The following is a 16,944-nucleotide window of genomic DNA, read 5'->3' as shown; positions in this document are numbered from 1 at the left end:
TTAAAATAAAATTCTCATGTTGACTTTAATTCTTTCCAAATCACACATAAATTGATTGGATGATTTGTATTTGTACAAGATCAATTTGAACGTCATTTGAAGTTCAATTTTATCTCCATAATTCTATGAATATTTTATTATTTCAAATATTGAAATTCAATTATTTTAAATGAAATGAATTGGATTTTAATTTTTTTTATTTCAAAACATACTAATAAGGTTACAAAATTGATCAAAATTACTTTAATATAGTATTGTACGTAGTAACTGAAATCGAAAATTCTTTTAAATATAAAGCAATTTAGTGTTTAGATAAAAAATGAACATAGCCGAGCGTGTGTATATCATTTTATTAGCTTATTTAGCATTTATCTGTAGTAGAATAATAGTTTCAAGGTATGTTTGATTATATTTAGTTTACATGAAAAATAAAAACTACCACCTCTTGAAATCAATTTTTCATAGAAAATAGCTTAAAATATGCTTTAAATGATTGTACTATAAAATTTAATTCTATAAAAAATATAGTGTGTCAAATAAGGATAATAGAATTCACTTTTTGAATATGATATTTTTCATGAAATTTTTATACTATCAAACACACCTTTAATGTTATTGATCACTTGAAAAATATCAATAAAACGGTATATCGATCTCTTTTAATAATTTTTTAATCTTTTTTTCAGATAATGTCTAATATGAATTAAGTTTTACACATAATTAAATTTAATATTTTTATATTATTTAAAAATATAAATTAGTCAACAATATTAATTTTTGATATTAAATTATGTATATTAAATATAATTACTTTAAATCCCACAATTAAATAATTAATTAAAAAAATAAATTATTTAACTAAAAAATACCAAATTCCCTCCCCCAATTTCCCATTACCCGCTTGCGCCAAGGCACCCCCAATTTCCCAAATTCCCTCCCCCAATTTTACTCTCTCTCTCTGCGAACCCTTCTCTATCTATGTCTCTCCTTCTCCCTCGCGTCGCTAACCCTCACCCTCCCCTCGCTCGAGGTCGCCCTCGGCTGCTCGCCCGCCGTCGCTAGCCCTCGGACCCTCGCTCGCTCTCGCCTTCTCCTCGCTAGAGGTTGCCCTCGGCCGCTCGCCCACTATCCCTAGCCCTCGGCCCCTCGCTCTCTCTGGCCCTCCCCTCGCTCACCATTGCTCGTGCTCGCCCTCAGCCCCTTGCTCGCCGTCGCTCGCGCTTGCCCTCGGTCCCTCGCTCGCAATCGCTCGCGCTCGCACTCGCCCTTAGCCCCTCGTCCGCCGTTGCTTGCGTTCGCCCTCGGCCCTTCAGTCACCGTCGCTGAGTCGCTCTCGCCTCTCGCAGTTCCTTAGGTTAGTTTGATTTCAATATAAGAGAGAAGATCTCTTGGTATATTAATTGATTATCTTTTAAGAGTCCTAGTATTTGTTATTGTAAGACGTGCCTAATTTTGTCCCAGCAAAAACTAAATGAGGATGTTTAGTCAAATCATCAAATCCATCGATCTACAGATGATTAATGATAGTATAAAATAAACATGGTTTACCCTATATAAGAATTATACCAATGATTAGGTTCTCATTTAAGCTCAGTACCTCTCACTCAAGTGGCCGTCCAACTGTCTTGCTCTTGTATTTTATGTCCATTTGATGTGGACCTGGTGTTGTTTGGATATGGCCTAGAGATTATGTCCACTCATTCATACCATACCCACCCACACACACATATGTATGTTTGTCTTTTCTTAAGTTGTCATTGTTTTAGGACGTCAAATTCATTTTCAAAATGGTGTTTGTTGAATATGAAATGAAATGTGAGAAACACAGTTAAGGTAATTTGGATAAATAGCATATAGAATGGAAAGGAGAGAAAGACACATCCCTCTCAAGCCTAGAAGATTACAGAGATAGCTTTTTTATTTATGGAAAACAAATTGACCCTTTGCTTTATCCCAGTTGGTTAATGCTATTAGTGTGAGCTTCTTAGGCCCATTGGTCTATCTATCAACACGACGTGATGAACAAGTCGCGTTGTGGCTCTAACTGCCTCCTAAGACTCTTCAAGTACTTTAATAATACAAGTCTAGGTTACGAGTTACAGAGACCAAAAACTTTACGTCAAATAGTGAATTGAATTGTCATGTGACATGCAGCTACATTAAATTGATTAATGTAATTTTTAAGGTAAATAATATTACAATTTAATCTATTGATGGACCTTTTTTCTATTCAAGATAACTTCCCAAAATATTTGTGCTAATAAGTTCCTACAAATATGTTTATGTCAGTTCTCATATGTCATTTGCGTCAGACAAAGTAAAAGAAAAATAAAATAAAAAATAAAAGATCCAATGACACTTAAACACATAATTTTTACGTGAAAAACTTTAAAAGAAAAAAAATTATGGCCATCAGGATGATAGAGAAAAATATCACTATATAATAAAGTTTATAATTACAAAACTCAATATTCTCTTTCTAAATCTAAGTCCCAATTACACCCAATTTCTAGCTCTCACTAGTCTCTCACAAGTGATTTGCACACCTTAAATAACAAGCCAAATATCATATTTATAAACTAGTCTTTCTTCTTTTCTCTCTAATTTAAATGTTTGTTTCATATGCTGACAAATTTTAGCGTAATGGTCGGTGAAAGATCATAATATGTTTTGTTTTTTTGTCTTTCATCATCTCTAAAAAAAAAAAAAAAAAGCTCCTAAGTTTTACATTTAGTAACAAGAGATTATAATTATCTCTTTAATGATTAAAATTTTTGAAGACGAATTTATATACAAATATATTTATATTATATATAAATTATGTAATTATAATACATGCTTATCAAGCTAGCGGTGCATGTAAAATATAATAATTAGTAATTGACTTTAATATATATAAATAAATATAGTTGGAGTATGATGCTCCATCTTTTGAGGACTTGAACTAAATGGTGACAAAAGCACTAATTATAATCCTTTCATGGCTTTAATATTCGTCTCTTTTTAGTGTGATGTATTGAAAGTGATTCAAAAGTTGAGCGGCCCCTATTACACTTCCAATTCACTTCTCTACACATACCCATCACTTGTTATTTTCTGATCATTTATTCTAAATTTTTAAATTGAATTGCTTCATTTTTTTTAAATTCTATTCGGATATATCCATCTTGAAGATACATACACATGCACGTAAAAACAAAAAACAAAAATAATCAAATTAAGTAAAACATATGATTATTTGACAGAAACATCACTAAATTTTGGTTATTTAAGAAATTGGATTGTCTACAGGAATAATTTTATTTATTTATTTATTAAAATATGTTATACCTTTTTCCTAAACATTTTTACATTAGTTATTTTGATTAACTCCAACTAAGTTACTTTCCAACCATGAAAAAGTAACCTTACATTGAGAGCAAAACTCACCATCAAGGAAGGATTAGAAGGTCTTTTCAAATTGATTGTCACTGTTTTTTTTTTTTTTTATAAATATATTATTTCAAATTGTTTTAGTTTCATGTTTAGCTTTCTGTTGCTTTTTTCTGTTGATTCCCACTAAGTGTCATTTTTTGTTTTTCTTTTAAAAGAGGTAGAAATTAAAAATGACTACAAAATCTAATTCACCTTAAAATTTTGTTTTGTGTCTATATACTATCATGTAAGGCATGAAACCATCACATGCAATAACCAACAAACCTTGCACATTAGGTCAATACACAAAAAATGATGTATAAAGAGACAAAAGTTGAGCGTCTTATAGAGTGACAATAATTAGGGTCTCTATTGGAAAATTGTTGTAGTTTTTAAATGCCTTTTATGTATGAAGTACGCATCTTAAAACTAATATGGATGTAATGTTTTCATATTGAGGTGTAGATTAGAGAAGCAGAATACAAGCTACAAGCTTTGTTTTAGCTACATAGATAAGTCTTGGATTACAAAGCCACGAAATACACAAGAATTTCAGGAAGGGGTGCAAGGATTTTTGGAATCTGCCTTCGCCCATCGATCTGTTCAAGGCAAAATCAAATGTCCTTGTCCTGATTTTGTTTTTAGAAATTGGGAGACCAGAGCAGTGGTGTATGATCATTTGATTTGTAGAGGGTTTCCAACCACATACACTATTTGGTTTTGGCACGGGGAGTCAACTACAGGGGAAACTTCTAATAGCACACCTTCGATACAAAATCCCTTATACAGTCATGATCCAATACACAATATAATCAACGATGCTTTTGGGATATCTAGGGACCATGTGAATGTAGAAGCCTGCACCTCGCATCAACCAGAACATGAAGGTGAAGAAAGGATGCCAGAATTGAATCAAGGACCTAATGAGGAAACTAAGGCATTTTACGATCTAGTTAGGGATGGAAATCAAGCATTGTATGAAGGATGTACGAAGTACTCGAAATTATCATTCCTAGTAAAACTATATCACATCAAGTGCTTGTGCGGATTGAGTAACAAAGCAATGTCTATGATTTTAGAATTGTTAAAAGATGCCTTTGAACATGCAGAGATTCCTGATTCTTTTTATGAGGCGAAGAAATTAATTACCAAGCTTGGTCTTAATTATATTCAAATACATGCATGTCCAAATGACTGTATGTTGTATTGGGGAGAAGATGAAAGTAGGGAGACATGCAAAGTATGTAACACGTCAAGATGGAAACAAAGTAGGAAAGGTAACCCGACGAACATGTCTGGTGGGAGCAAGAAAAGAAAAAAGAAACCTGTCAAAGTTTTATGGTACTTTCCACTTAAACCACGTTTGCAAAGGTTATTTATGTCTTATAAAATTGCTGAACATATGAGGTGGCATTCTGTGGATAGTAACAAAACTGGCTTGATGAGGCACTCGAGAGACTCTGAGGCGTGGAAGAGATTCGATGAAACACAACTTGAATTCGCATCAGATCCACGGAATGTTAGGCTTGGGTTAGCTAGTGATGGCTTCAATCCTTTCGGAACTTTGAGTACCAACTATAACATTTGGCCTGTGATTCTTATACCGTACAACTTACCCCTTTGGATGTGTATGAAGCAGACTTCCTTCATCCTTTCAATGATCATTCCGGGAAAGCAAATGCCAGGGAATGATATCGATGTTTACTTACAACCCTTGATTAAAGACTTGAAGGATTTGTGGGATGGTGGTGTGGAAACATTTGACGCTTCACTCAATCAAATGTTTAATATGCGCGCTGCATTGATGTGGACAATTAGCGATTTTCCTGGGCTTGGTAATTTATCTGGGTGGAACACACACACTGGTTCAGCTTGTCCAACTTGCAATTTTGACTCTGTTGCCCATCGTCTACCTCATAGTAGAAAGTGGAGTTTTATGGGTCATCGCCGATTTTTAGAGCCAAATCACATATTCAGGTTTAACCGTGTTCACTTTGATGGTAATACAGAGTTTAGGAATCCACCAGTGGCACTATCAGGTTCAGAGATATTCAAGCAGTTGGAAAATGTTCATGTTACATTTGGGAAAGGGATAGAGGTTGAAGATAGCAGAAAAAGAACTCGCCGAAAAAATATTGTAGAAAGTGGTTGTCAACAATGGAGAAAGAAAAGTATATTTTTCCAACTTCCTTATTGGGAGTACAACTTGTTGCGCCATAACTTTGATGTTATGCACATTGAGAAGAATGTGTGTGATATGTCTTGTACACCATTCTCAATGAAAGTGGAAAAACAAAAGATAATCTCAATGCTCGAAAAGACTTGAAAGAGATGGGCGTAAGAAGTGATCTTTGGCCAAATGAAAATGGACAGTATTGACCTGCTTTATTTACAATGTCAAATGCCCAAAAAGATGTATTCCTTACAATTTTGAAGAATGTTTTAGTGCCTGATGGTTACTCAAGTAACATTGCTAGGTGTATTGATCTAAAGCATCGGAAGATATTTGGTTTGAAAAGTCATGATTCACATATTCTTATGGAGCAACTGCTACCAATATCAATTAGAAATGTGTTGCCTAACCAAGTGTCTGCCGTTTTAGTTGATTTGTGCTCAATATTTAGGCAAATATGTGGCAAGGTGTTGAATCCTCTAAACTTTGACAAGCTCCAATGTCGAGTCATTCTCACACAATGCCATATGGAAATGCTTTTTTCGCCTGGGTTCTTTACAGTCATGGTTCATTTGGTTGTGCATCTAGTGAATGAACTGAAGCTTGGAGGCCCAGTACATTATCGATGGATGTATCCTATAGAAAGGTAAATATTCTATATATCGTAATAGCTATTTGCCATTGGATTTGCAGGTATATATGTATAACACTATTTTCTAATCGTGTTTTTTACTTTAGATACTTGGGACATTTGAACTCCTATATACGTAACAGGGCACAACCAGAAGGTTCCATTGCTGAAGGTTACTTGGTTGAAGAATGTTTAACCTTTTGTTCAAGATACTTGGAGGGAATTGAGACAAGATTCACCCAGCTTGGACGTGTTGATGATCAAACGACAAACAATGAATCGTCTCAAGTTTCAATGTTTTTTACTGAAATAGGGAAATCAGTTGGGAGTACTGTAATACCTGGTATTACATGGTATTGAAAATAAATAAATTTTGGATTATTTTGAAAGGATCCCGGGTGGCCCGGGAAGCCCAAGGGTAAATTTCGAGAAATTAATTAATAAAAATTGTCGAATTGGCGGTTGGGAGTGCCTCGGGACTTGGATGTCTAGGGAAGAGAGCAAGAGGTTGGTGAGCATCTCGAGATGAGATTAAGGAGGCTGACAGCGGTTCGATCGGGAAGAATTTTTTGAATAAATTTTGTATAAGCCCGAGTGGGTGCCAATACCGAATAGTCGAAGAGGACCTCCTGGAAGCTGAGGGGACCCTAGAGGTGGTTCGGTTTTCTGAGTAAGGCAACCCTTAAGTGTTTTCGGGGCGAATAAAGGTCCTGTGCAGGCGCAGGGATGAAATCGATAATCCCGAGTAAATGTCGTCAATTAATTTTTGAGAAATCAAGTTATCGTGGGGCTTGATGGTAAATAATTTAAGGCTTGGAGGGCCCAAGTGTATTTAATAATTCTTAAGTGAAATAATTAAAGAATTGGAGGGTTTATTGTGTAATTATATATAAGTATATATATATATATATATATTTGAGGGCGCGTGAGCTTGGGGAGCAAGCTTGCTATAGTGCCTCATTTCTCTTTAATTTGAATCAATTATTTTCTCTGATGGAGGCATTTAGCAGAGAGCAAGAGCAGAGGAGAATGAGATTAGAGATGAGATTGAGAGAGAGTTGGGCCGAGGGAGCTTAACCGAGGCACCGCACGAGAGAGAGCTTGCGGGAGAGAAAGGAAGAGCTTGATGGCCGATATTGGTTATGGCGATAGCAGCCTTTTGTTGCTGTGCAGTGGCCGAAAGCCTTCACGAGGGAGAGAAACAGAGCATTGCCGAGAGAGAGGGAACCAGGTAGAGAGCGTGCACGAGAAAGGGAGATTAAGAGAGGGAGAAGGCCGGTGTTGGCCTGTTTTGCAGCAGCTGGAGGTGGAGCAAGGCCGAGCGGCCATGGCCGCGATGCTAGAGCTTAGGGCGTGGCAATGGAGGCTGAGGCAGAAGCTGCTGGTGGAAGTCGCGCAAGCAACGTCTGAGGTGGTGGCCAGCGACGAGTGAAGCAGCGGCAGTGGTGGCCTGGAGCAGCGACTCGGCCATGGCAACATTGCACGCAAGGGAGGCCGGAGCTGGCAGCTGGTTCGCGGCGGTCCTAGGCGGCGTGGTGCGATCGGCAGTGGCTGTTGGTGGCGGAGCCGGCAGCGGGAGTGACCGGTAGAGGCCGGTGGTGCGGCAGCGCGAGGGTGGCTGTGCATTGTGAGGAAGAAAAAGATCGAAGGAAGAGGGAGCAGCCGCGGGAGTGAAGAAATGAAGAAGACGATGAATAGTGAGGAGTAAAAGAAAATAAAAAAAAATAGAAATAAAGAAAATCTGGGAAAAAGGGAAAAAAATAGGAGAAAAATTCCAGAAAAATCCAGAAAAGTTCTGGAAATTATTTCGAGACCCTTGGAGCATACTGGAAGCTCGAGAATGGGATTCTGAGCGCAAGTGGCAGCTCGAGAGGCAATGCCGGTGTAGGCGGTTGGCCAATTTTCGTTTCCAAATTGTCCGAGGTAAATTAATATTTCTTCCCAAATTATTTACATTAAGCGAGTTAATGTAGAATAATTAATTATTGGATTAAATCTTGTGTTGGGGTTATTTGAAATCTTGTTGATGGATGATTTTGGCGATGTGCGGCGTAGTTGAGGGCATTGGTTAAATGCCGGATGTTAATGGAGTTGGGGTTTTGTGTGTTTTGCATCTAGGTTTGATCGGGGAGGCGGTGATCCTAGAGGAACTAGAGGTTCGGGCTAGAATTCAGGTCGAGGCAGAGATGAGGCTTCGAGCCAGGTAAAGGATGGCCCCATGTGGAGGTGGCCTTGCAAGTTGGTAAATGTGTTTGATAATGTTTTTATGTTGCATTGGCATGTAGTGGTTATATCTTGTGTGATGCAAGAACTAGTGGACCTGTGGCCATATGGAGGACTAGTGGTGGGGGCTAATAGGTTGATGCCTCAAACCTTAGTGGGTTGTGAGGATGTGTGAGCCTAGCCTCATTTGCATGCATTGGCATACATAAACATGATTATATTCATATTTACATGCATTGCACCCTTACTGAGTCTGTATGACTCATGAGGTTTTACCTCATGTGTAGATGATGCAAGTTCGGATGCAAGCAGGGATGGCGTCGGGAGGCCGTTGTGGCAACTAGCTGAGTTGCCTGAGTTATGTATTTTTAATATTGCTTGTATGTAGCCAGGGGGCGCGGTGTATGTATACCCTTGTGAGTAAATGTCTGTGTTATTGAGCTTAAATTTATTTAATTGTGTAATCATCATAGTGTGATAGATGATTGTGAGATTGCTTGTTGAATGTGGCATAGTCGGTAAAGCCAAGTTTTCGGACCGAGTCAAGATCAACAAGGTATGTTCTCATAAATCCCCAATACTCAGCGAAGTGTTTGTATGCTAGCTTTGTGCCTGGGTCACCTCTGGCTTGCTATGGGGTGAGCTGAAGAAAGGTGAAGCTCACTCGGGTTTCGGGTCTTGGTCCGTTGGATTTTTCTTATTTCAACTCCACCATTTATAACTCTCGTTACGGAGTAGCACTCCTTCAAGCGGCACAACTTTGCCTTGACCAACCATCTTTTATCCCCTTGGATCTCTTTCTCAAAATTCGCCCTGGGTAGAACGTGAGAGGTTCTCCCAAGAAAGGTCGAGCATAGGGCAACAACATTAAATGGACCTCCTAAGGCACTACCACTCTAACAGGATGCATCACCCGGGGAAAGCCAGGGTGATGGCAAGTGCCTGAGTAGGAATGTGAGTCCTACGGCATCTAGTGGAAGTGTGAGTTCCACAGGAGTAGCAGGGGTGATGTCTAGTGGGTGGAGTTAAATCAAAAATCATAGTCGATGAGTGCAAGAGTAATGCCTGGAGAAAAGTTGTGTTGGTTATGAGCCGGGAGATCCGGTTAAAGCTAATCGAGTTGATTAGATAGAAGGTGAAGGCGAATTTAAGATGTCACCAATGGGTGGCTAGAGCTCAAAGGAAGAGCTTGTGGGACGAGATTGGTTCCCAGGAATCATGTAGAAGTGATGAAATCACCTGGAAGCTATGAGTAATACAGCTAGAGGGATGCCTTGGAGTTTAGGCAATTAATGAGATTTAACCTCGTGGCTAAAGGTTAACGATTGTGAAAGGAAATCAGCTAGTGGAGCCGATTGGTGACTAGTTGAGGGTAGCTGATGGTGACCAAAGGCGCCAATTGGTGATAGCAGCAACAGCGAGTAGCGGCTGGCCATGGTCGTGTGGCATCGTGAAAGTAGTCAGTCGGTGGTGTAGGTGGCTTGGAGTCGTGATTGTGGCTCGATGTGGCGCCAAGCGATGGTAGGAGTTTGTCCTAACCGATGGTGGTGGCATTAAAAATAATGTGGTCGCTCACTGGGTGATGTGAGCCAGTTAAAGCAAAAAGGTACAAGCAGAATCCGGGAGAAACTAAAGTCTCTCAGGAAATTGGCTAGCTACTGTAAGCATAGCAAAGTGATTTGTGGAAAATGGCCTAAGGGTGGGGTCGCGTTTGTCGTGATGACCAGTAAGATTTAAGGAACAACGAGTCTTTGAGATGACGTGGTGGTGTCATCGTCGTTGTTAGAGAATTCATTATTGTCATGGTGTTGTCCTTGTCTAGTAGGACAAAGGGAACCATTATGCATGGTTTAAATTAGGTGTTTATCGCAAATTGAGAAAGAACCTGACTTTGGGATTGTCGAAAGGTTCCGTGCTTCAAGAGTAAGAGGCACTATTGAGAAATGGTGAGATTTGAAAAGTTCCCATAAAATTGAAGCTGGGCGAGTAAATTTGGCTAGAAGACCGCTACAAGAGTAGGGGTGTAACCATGTTACCTTGTCGTGGTGCGGACCAAAAGCACGAGTCATCCTACAGGTGCGAGGCAATAAGTGAATGTGCAGATGGTAATAAGCCAATCACTTGTGCCACGCACCGTAAGTGATGACGAAGGATGATTAATGGTTCCGCGACCTTAAGCGCAATGGTAGGATCCTTGACTCGCGATAGGGTTTAATAGCCAAGATAAGGCCTAGCATGGGGCATGATTGTGAAAGCTAAATCGGGTGAAGAAGTGAGGAGTGGTTGCTCAATGAAGAGTTCTTTGGTATGGGTATGAGACCCCTACTACCGTGCAATATCGGCCAGAAAGGAAGGCCAAGGTATTCTGTGTGCTTATGTGAGAAACTCCTGGTTGGGAGAAGGTTGGGGCCCGAGCATGATTAAGCTTGAGGTGAGATTATAATGGTGCGTGCATCGCCAAGCTCGAGGTGGACTCGAGTAGTGCACGTGTGGTTGAAATGTGAAATTTCCTAGCATGGTATTGGGTACGTCGATTATGCGTAATCGTATCGATAAATGAGGGTCGGCTGGTCAAAGTAGAAGACCATGTAGGAAATGGTCGAAGTTGGCAGGGTGGGCCAAATGGGTGCTTCCCATGTAGTGCTAGCGTGATAAGTTGATCGGTAATGAGAGATTGCCATGAGGATCAACTCAAGCTATGCATGTGTGTGATTAATGGCAGTACGCCATGATAATGGGTGTCTAAGTGTCTTGTGGGCACTAAAAGAAACATTGCGGCTGATGATCAGTGCTAAGACGTTGCTGGATGGATCATCGTAAAATCGTGGCCATGTGTGATTGGCAGTGGGAAACGTTGCCGTTTGTGATCGGCGTAAAATCGTGGTAGACTGATCAGTAATGCAATGTTAGTGAGAGTTGTTTCGGTTGATGTGAAAAAGGGGAGATGGGAAATAAACCTGCAAAGCGATGCTTCGAGGCAGAGAAAAAAATTCATCTGGAGATGAATGTCGTTGCAGTAAGCATGACCAGCGACCAGTGGTGCGGTTTAGCGAGAGGCCAAAGTGGTGTTTGGTTGATAAATGTCCTCGAGAGGCGGAGGATCAAATGCTTAAGTGAAGCCTTGAGATGGGAATAACCTGAGGTAAAGGCTGAGAAGTGGTTTGGCTACGAAATTCTCGAGCATGGGAATTTGGTAGGTAGCCTGAGAATGTGATTGGCTTGGGCTGAAGAGTAAGGTAAAGTGAATTTTGAGGACGAAATTCTTTAAGGAGGGTGGAATGTAATACCCGGTATTACATGGTATTGAAAATAAATAAATTTTGGATTATTTTGAAAGGATCCCAGGTGGCCCGGGAAGCCCAAGGGTAAATTTCGAGAAATTAATTAATAAAAATTGTCGAATTGGCGGTTGGGAGTGCCTCGGGACTTGGATGTCTAGGGAAGAGAACAAGAGGTTGGTGAGAGTCTCGAGATGAGATTAAGGAGGCTGACAGCGGTCCGATCGGGAAGAATTTTTGAAATAAATTCTGTATAAGCCCGAGTGGGTGCCAATACCGAATAGTCGAAGAGGACCTCCTGGAAGCTGAGGGGACCCTAGGGGTGGTTCGATTTTCTGAGTAAGGCAACCCTTAAGTGTTTTCGGGTCGAATAAAGGTCCCATGCAGGCGCAGGGATGAAATCGTTAATCCCGAGTAAATGTCGTCAATTAATTTTTGAGAAATCAAGTTATCGTGGGGCTTAATGATAAATAATTTAAGGCTTAGAGGGCCCAAGTGTATTTAATAATTCTTAAGTGAAATAATTAAGGAATTGGAGGGTTTATTGTGTAATTATATATAAGTATATATATATATATATGTATATATTTGAGGGCGCGTGAGCTTGGGGAGCAAGCTTGCTACAGTGCCTCATTTCTCTTTAATTTGAATCAATTCTTTTCTCTAATGGAGGCATTTGGCAGAGAGCAAGAGCAGAGGAGAGTGAGATCAGAGATGAGATTGAGAGAGAGTTGGGCCGAGGGAGCTTAACCGAGGCATCGCACGAGAGAGAGCTTGTGGGAGAGAAAGGAAGAGCTTGATGGCCGATATTGGCTATGGCGGTAGCAGCCTTTTGCTGCTGTGCAGTGGCCGAAAGCCTTCGCGAGGGAGAGAAAACAGAGCATTGCCAAGAGAGAGGGAACCAGGCAGAGAGCGTGCACGAGAAAGGGAGATTAAGAGAGGGAGAAGGCCGGCGTTGGTCGGTTTTGCAGCAGCTGGAGGTGGAGCAAGGCCGAGCGGCCATGGCCGCGGTGCTAGAGCTTGGGGCGTGGCAATGGAGGCTGAGGCAGAAGCTGCTGGTGGAAGTCGCGCAAGCAACGTCTGAGGCGGTGGCCAGCGACGAGTGAAGCAGCGGCAGTGGTGGCCTAGAGCAGCGACTCGGCCATGGAAGCATTGCACGCAAGGGAGGCCGGAGCTGGCAGCTGGTTCGCGGCGGTCCTAGGCGGCGTGGTGCGATCGGCAGTGGCTGTTGGTGGCAGAGTCGGCAGCGGGAGTGACAGGTAGAGGCCGGTGGTGCGGCCGCGTGAGGGTGGTTGTGCATTGTGAGGAAGAAGAAGATCGAAGGAAGAGGGAGCAGTCGCGAGAGTGAAGAAATGAAGAAGACGATGAATAGTGAGGAGAAAAAGAAAATAAAAAAAATAGAAATAAAGAAAATCTGGGAAAAAGGGAAAAAAATAGGAGAAAAATCCAGAAAAGTTCTGGAAATTATTTCGAGACTCGTGGAGCATACTGGAAGCTCAAGAATGGGATTCTGAGTGCAAGTGGCAGCTCGAGAGGCAATGCCGGTGTGGGCGGTTGGCCGATTTTCGTTTCCAAATTGTCCGAGGTAAATTAATATTTCTTCCCAAATTATTTACATTAAGCGAGTTAATGTAGAATAATTAATTATTGGATTAAACCTTGTGTTGGGGTTATTTGAAATCTTGTTGATGGATGATTTTGGCGATGTGCGGCGTAGTTGAGGGCATTGGTTAAATGCCAGATGTTAATGGAGTTGGGGTTTTGTGTGTTTTGCATCTAGGTTTGATCGGGGAGGTGGTGATCCTAGAGGAACTAGAGGTTCGGGCTGGAATTCAGGCCGAGGCAGAGATGAGGCTTCGAGCCAGGTAAGGGATGGCCCCATGTGGAGGTGGCCTTGCAAGTTGGTAAATGTGTTTGATAATATTTTTATGTTGCATTGGCATGTAGTGGGTATATCTTGTGTGATGTAAGAACTAGTGGACCTGTGGCCATATGGAGGACTAGTGGTGGGGGCTGATAGGTTGATGCCTCAAACCTTAGTGGGTTGTAAGGATGTGTGAGCCTAGCCTCATTTGCATGCATTGGCATACATAAACATGATTATATTCATATTTACATGCATTGCACCCTTACTGAGTCTGTATGACTCATGAGGTTTTACCTCATGTGTAGATGATGCAAGTTCGGATGCAAGCAGGGATGGCGCCGGGAGGCCGTTGTGGCAACTAGCTGAGTTGCCCGAGTTATGTATTTTTAATATTGCTTGTATGTAGCCAGGGGGCGCGGTGTATGTATACCCTTGTGAGTAAATGTCTGTGTTATTGAGCTTAAATTTATTTAATTGTGTAATCATCATAGTGTGATAAATGATTGTGAGATTACTTGTTGAATGTGGCATAGTCGGTAAAGCAAAGTTTTCGGACCGAGTCAAGATCAACAAGGTATGTTCTCATAAATCCCCAATACTCAGCGAAGTGTTTGTATGCTAGCTTTGTGCCTGGGTCACCTCTGGCTTGCTATGGGGTGAGCTGAAGAGAGGTGAAGCTCACTCGGGTTTCGGGTCTTGGTCCGCTGGATTTTTCTTATTTGAGTTGGGACCGATTCCTGAGTGGAGCGAAGGGAAGGACGAAGCCTAGTTCCCACCTAGGGCGTTTCCTGTTGAAAGATAGTCCAACCCTTCAGTTGTGGTTGTCGGGTGAGTAATCTGGTCGATTATTTACCGGTGGCGCCTGTAAGTGGGAGCGGGTCGTTACAAGTACTTCATATTTCAAACTTACTCATATTGAGAAACGACAAGCACACAGATATGTGTTGATGAATTCAGAACTAGTCGATCGGTTTGTGAAGTGAGTTCGTACATAAAAGATATATAATTTATCAAAATCCCTTATTTTCCTATCTTGTTGCGTTGATGACTTAATTTTATATAGGGAATTTAGAGAGATAACCAAGAGAAGGCTCAGGAATCGAACCCGATCAACTATAGAGATTAAAAGAACAGTACATCGAGAATTCATTGATTGGTTCTCTAAGCGTGGAGGTTTTCCATTGATATATTTTATTAAGAACAATATTTCAATCATGAAAAATTGTACTTATCGATTTCCTTTTGTTTCATTTTAGATTATGAATGATGAAAATAAATCCCATTCAGATGATCTCAAGTGCCTTGCACAAGGGCCATTGCAACGTGCCAGACGATTTAGTGCATATAATGTCAATGGATTCAAATTTTGAACTATGGAACGAGAACATAGCTTGAAAACTCAAAATAGTGGAGTTTTTGTGATTTCTGGAACAAGAAGTCATTCTAGAATCAGTGACAACAACCCAGTTAATGGAGATGTTAATTATTATGGAAAATTGGTAGATATAATCGAGCTTAATTACTATGGTCGATTCAGGATTATTCTATTCAAGTGTAAATAGGCCAATACCAAAACTGATAGAGGGATCAGACAAGATGCTTTGCAGTTTACTTTAGTGAATTTCTCTCGATTGATACATACTGGTGAGCGTGAAGAAGATGAACCTTATATTAAAGCTTCACAAGCGCAACAAGTGTACTATGTTAAAGATGTTGTAGAAAAGGATTGGAGTGCAGTTGTACATTTAAAACCAAGAGATTTGTATGATATGGGTGAAGACACTGAAGAGACATTCTATGAGAACGAGCCATATCAAGCACAAGACTTAGGGTTATTTTTTCCTAATGATACTGGAATTCTGTCACTTGCAAGAGCACAAATAGATGATGATCCAATGCCTAATGTTGAAAATGTTGATGATGAGGATATGTAATTCTATGGATTTAATTAATGCAAATGTAGAATATTATATTACATTTTACTTTGCTTATTATATTGTTGTTAGCCTTTTTTTATTTTGCCTTTCATTTTGTTTTTCTTTATCTATATGTGCATGTTTTTCTCATTTATAAAAAGTTGCAGCCATGATTAGGAAGAAACGTCTAAGAGGTACCAATAGAGAAGTGGTAACAACAATATAATAAGCAAACACAACATAAAGGTTTAAGATTTTCTTTTCACCATCACCTCACATGTCTTACTAGAAGGGTTTAGATTAATTAGACAATAAATACATAACCACTTAGGACACAAACAAAGTTATTTTCATGACAGTTGGTCAATGTAGACTGGGAAGAAGTAGCACATTCGAATACAAGCTAACCTAATGAAATCTTTAATGTGATGTAAAAACTACAAATACAAGCATCTATTCTCTAATTTGTTTTCGTGTTTGATCAAAATTAGATGTATCCTGACAAAAATAACAATGAAAACTCGTTTAATTAGATGTTAACACTCATGTACTATCCCACATTAGGCATGGAGTGAAAACTCGTTTAATAAATAAGAGATTATAAAACTCTTCTATGGGCCAGGAACAAGCTAGTACTTTCAAATAACGATCAAATGGGTCCCTCTTATTGAGTAGCACTTGCTCAATTAATTTGAACAAGATTGTGTGCCAGCAAACCCATCCACAAAATTACGATAACTATCGCAGGGAACAAAAACCAGACTTGATAACTGATGATAATGACTGTATATATATATTGCCAAGCAAACAGTTTTGAGTTCAAATCTTCAAGATCTTGATATATTTAAGTTGTCCATAGTCTAGAAATACCCATATAATTGATTAGGTACTATACGTCTTTGACCCAAAAAAATCAATAAGATATATGATCGTTCATCAGCACCTAACCTTCTCCAATTAAACGATTTACCAGATGACGCATATATATATATATATATATATATAAACGTTGTCGTGCTGAACATTACAAAAGTGATTCAGCACATAATCATTGATCACTTCCGCCATATGCCGCAATCTAGATAATTCAGACTTTGCTTAAGATGCACGTGCTATAAATCTATTCCAACTAGAAAATCATCATGCTTGGTAATGCACATTATAATGGTTTCTAGAATAAGAGTTGGAAAAATGAGATGTGACAGGCTAGGAAAACATAAATAAAATATACATATACACACATATATATAGTTATTAGAAATTTTAACAGAAATATATCGTCAAAATTAATTAAGTGTAGTCACCATATGTTTTAGGACATGCATGCATCGGATAATACTTCGACATACTTGGAAGAATAATTGTAACAATATATATATATGTTAATTAATTATATGGAAACCTGAACTGCTGGATAAAGAGAGCGATTTATTGGTGTTATA

The 16,944-nt window shown here is 39.7% G+C and overlaps 1 long non-coding RNA gene across 1 annotated transcript; it reads left to right on the top strand.

Moving 5' to 3' along the window:
- Positions 1 to 12,341: 12,341 nt before the first annotated feature.
- On the top strand, positions 12,342 to 15,505 carry LOC127806584 (uncharacterized). The gene is made up of 3 exons (XR_008024446.1): positions 12,342 to 13,304; positions 13,500 to 13,584; positions 13,892 to 15,505. It is a non-coding gene; the product is annotated as an uncharacterized LOC127806584 (long non-coding RNA).
- Positions 15,506 to 16,944: the final 1,439 nt, after the last annotated feature.

The sequence above is a fragment of the Diospyros lotus genome, chromosome 7 (genome assembly GCF_014633365.1).
Source record: "Diospyros lotus cultivar Yz01 chromosome 7, ASM1463336v1, whole genome shotgun sequence".
NCBI lineage: Eukaryota > Viridiplantae > Streptophyta > Magnoliopsida > Ericales > Ebenaceae > Diospyros > Diospyros lotus.
This window is presented reverse-complemented; position numbering and strand designations above follow the sequence as displayed.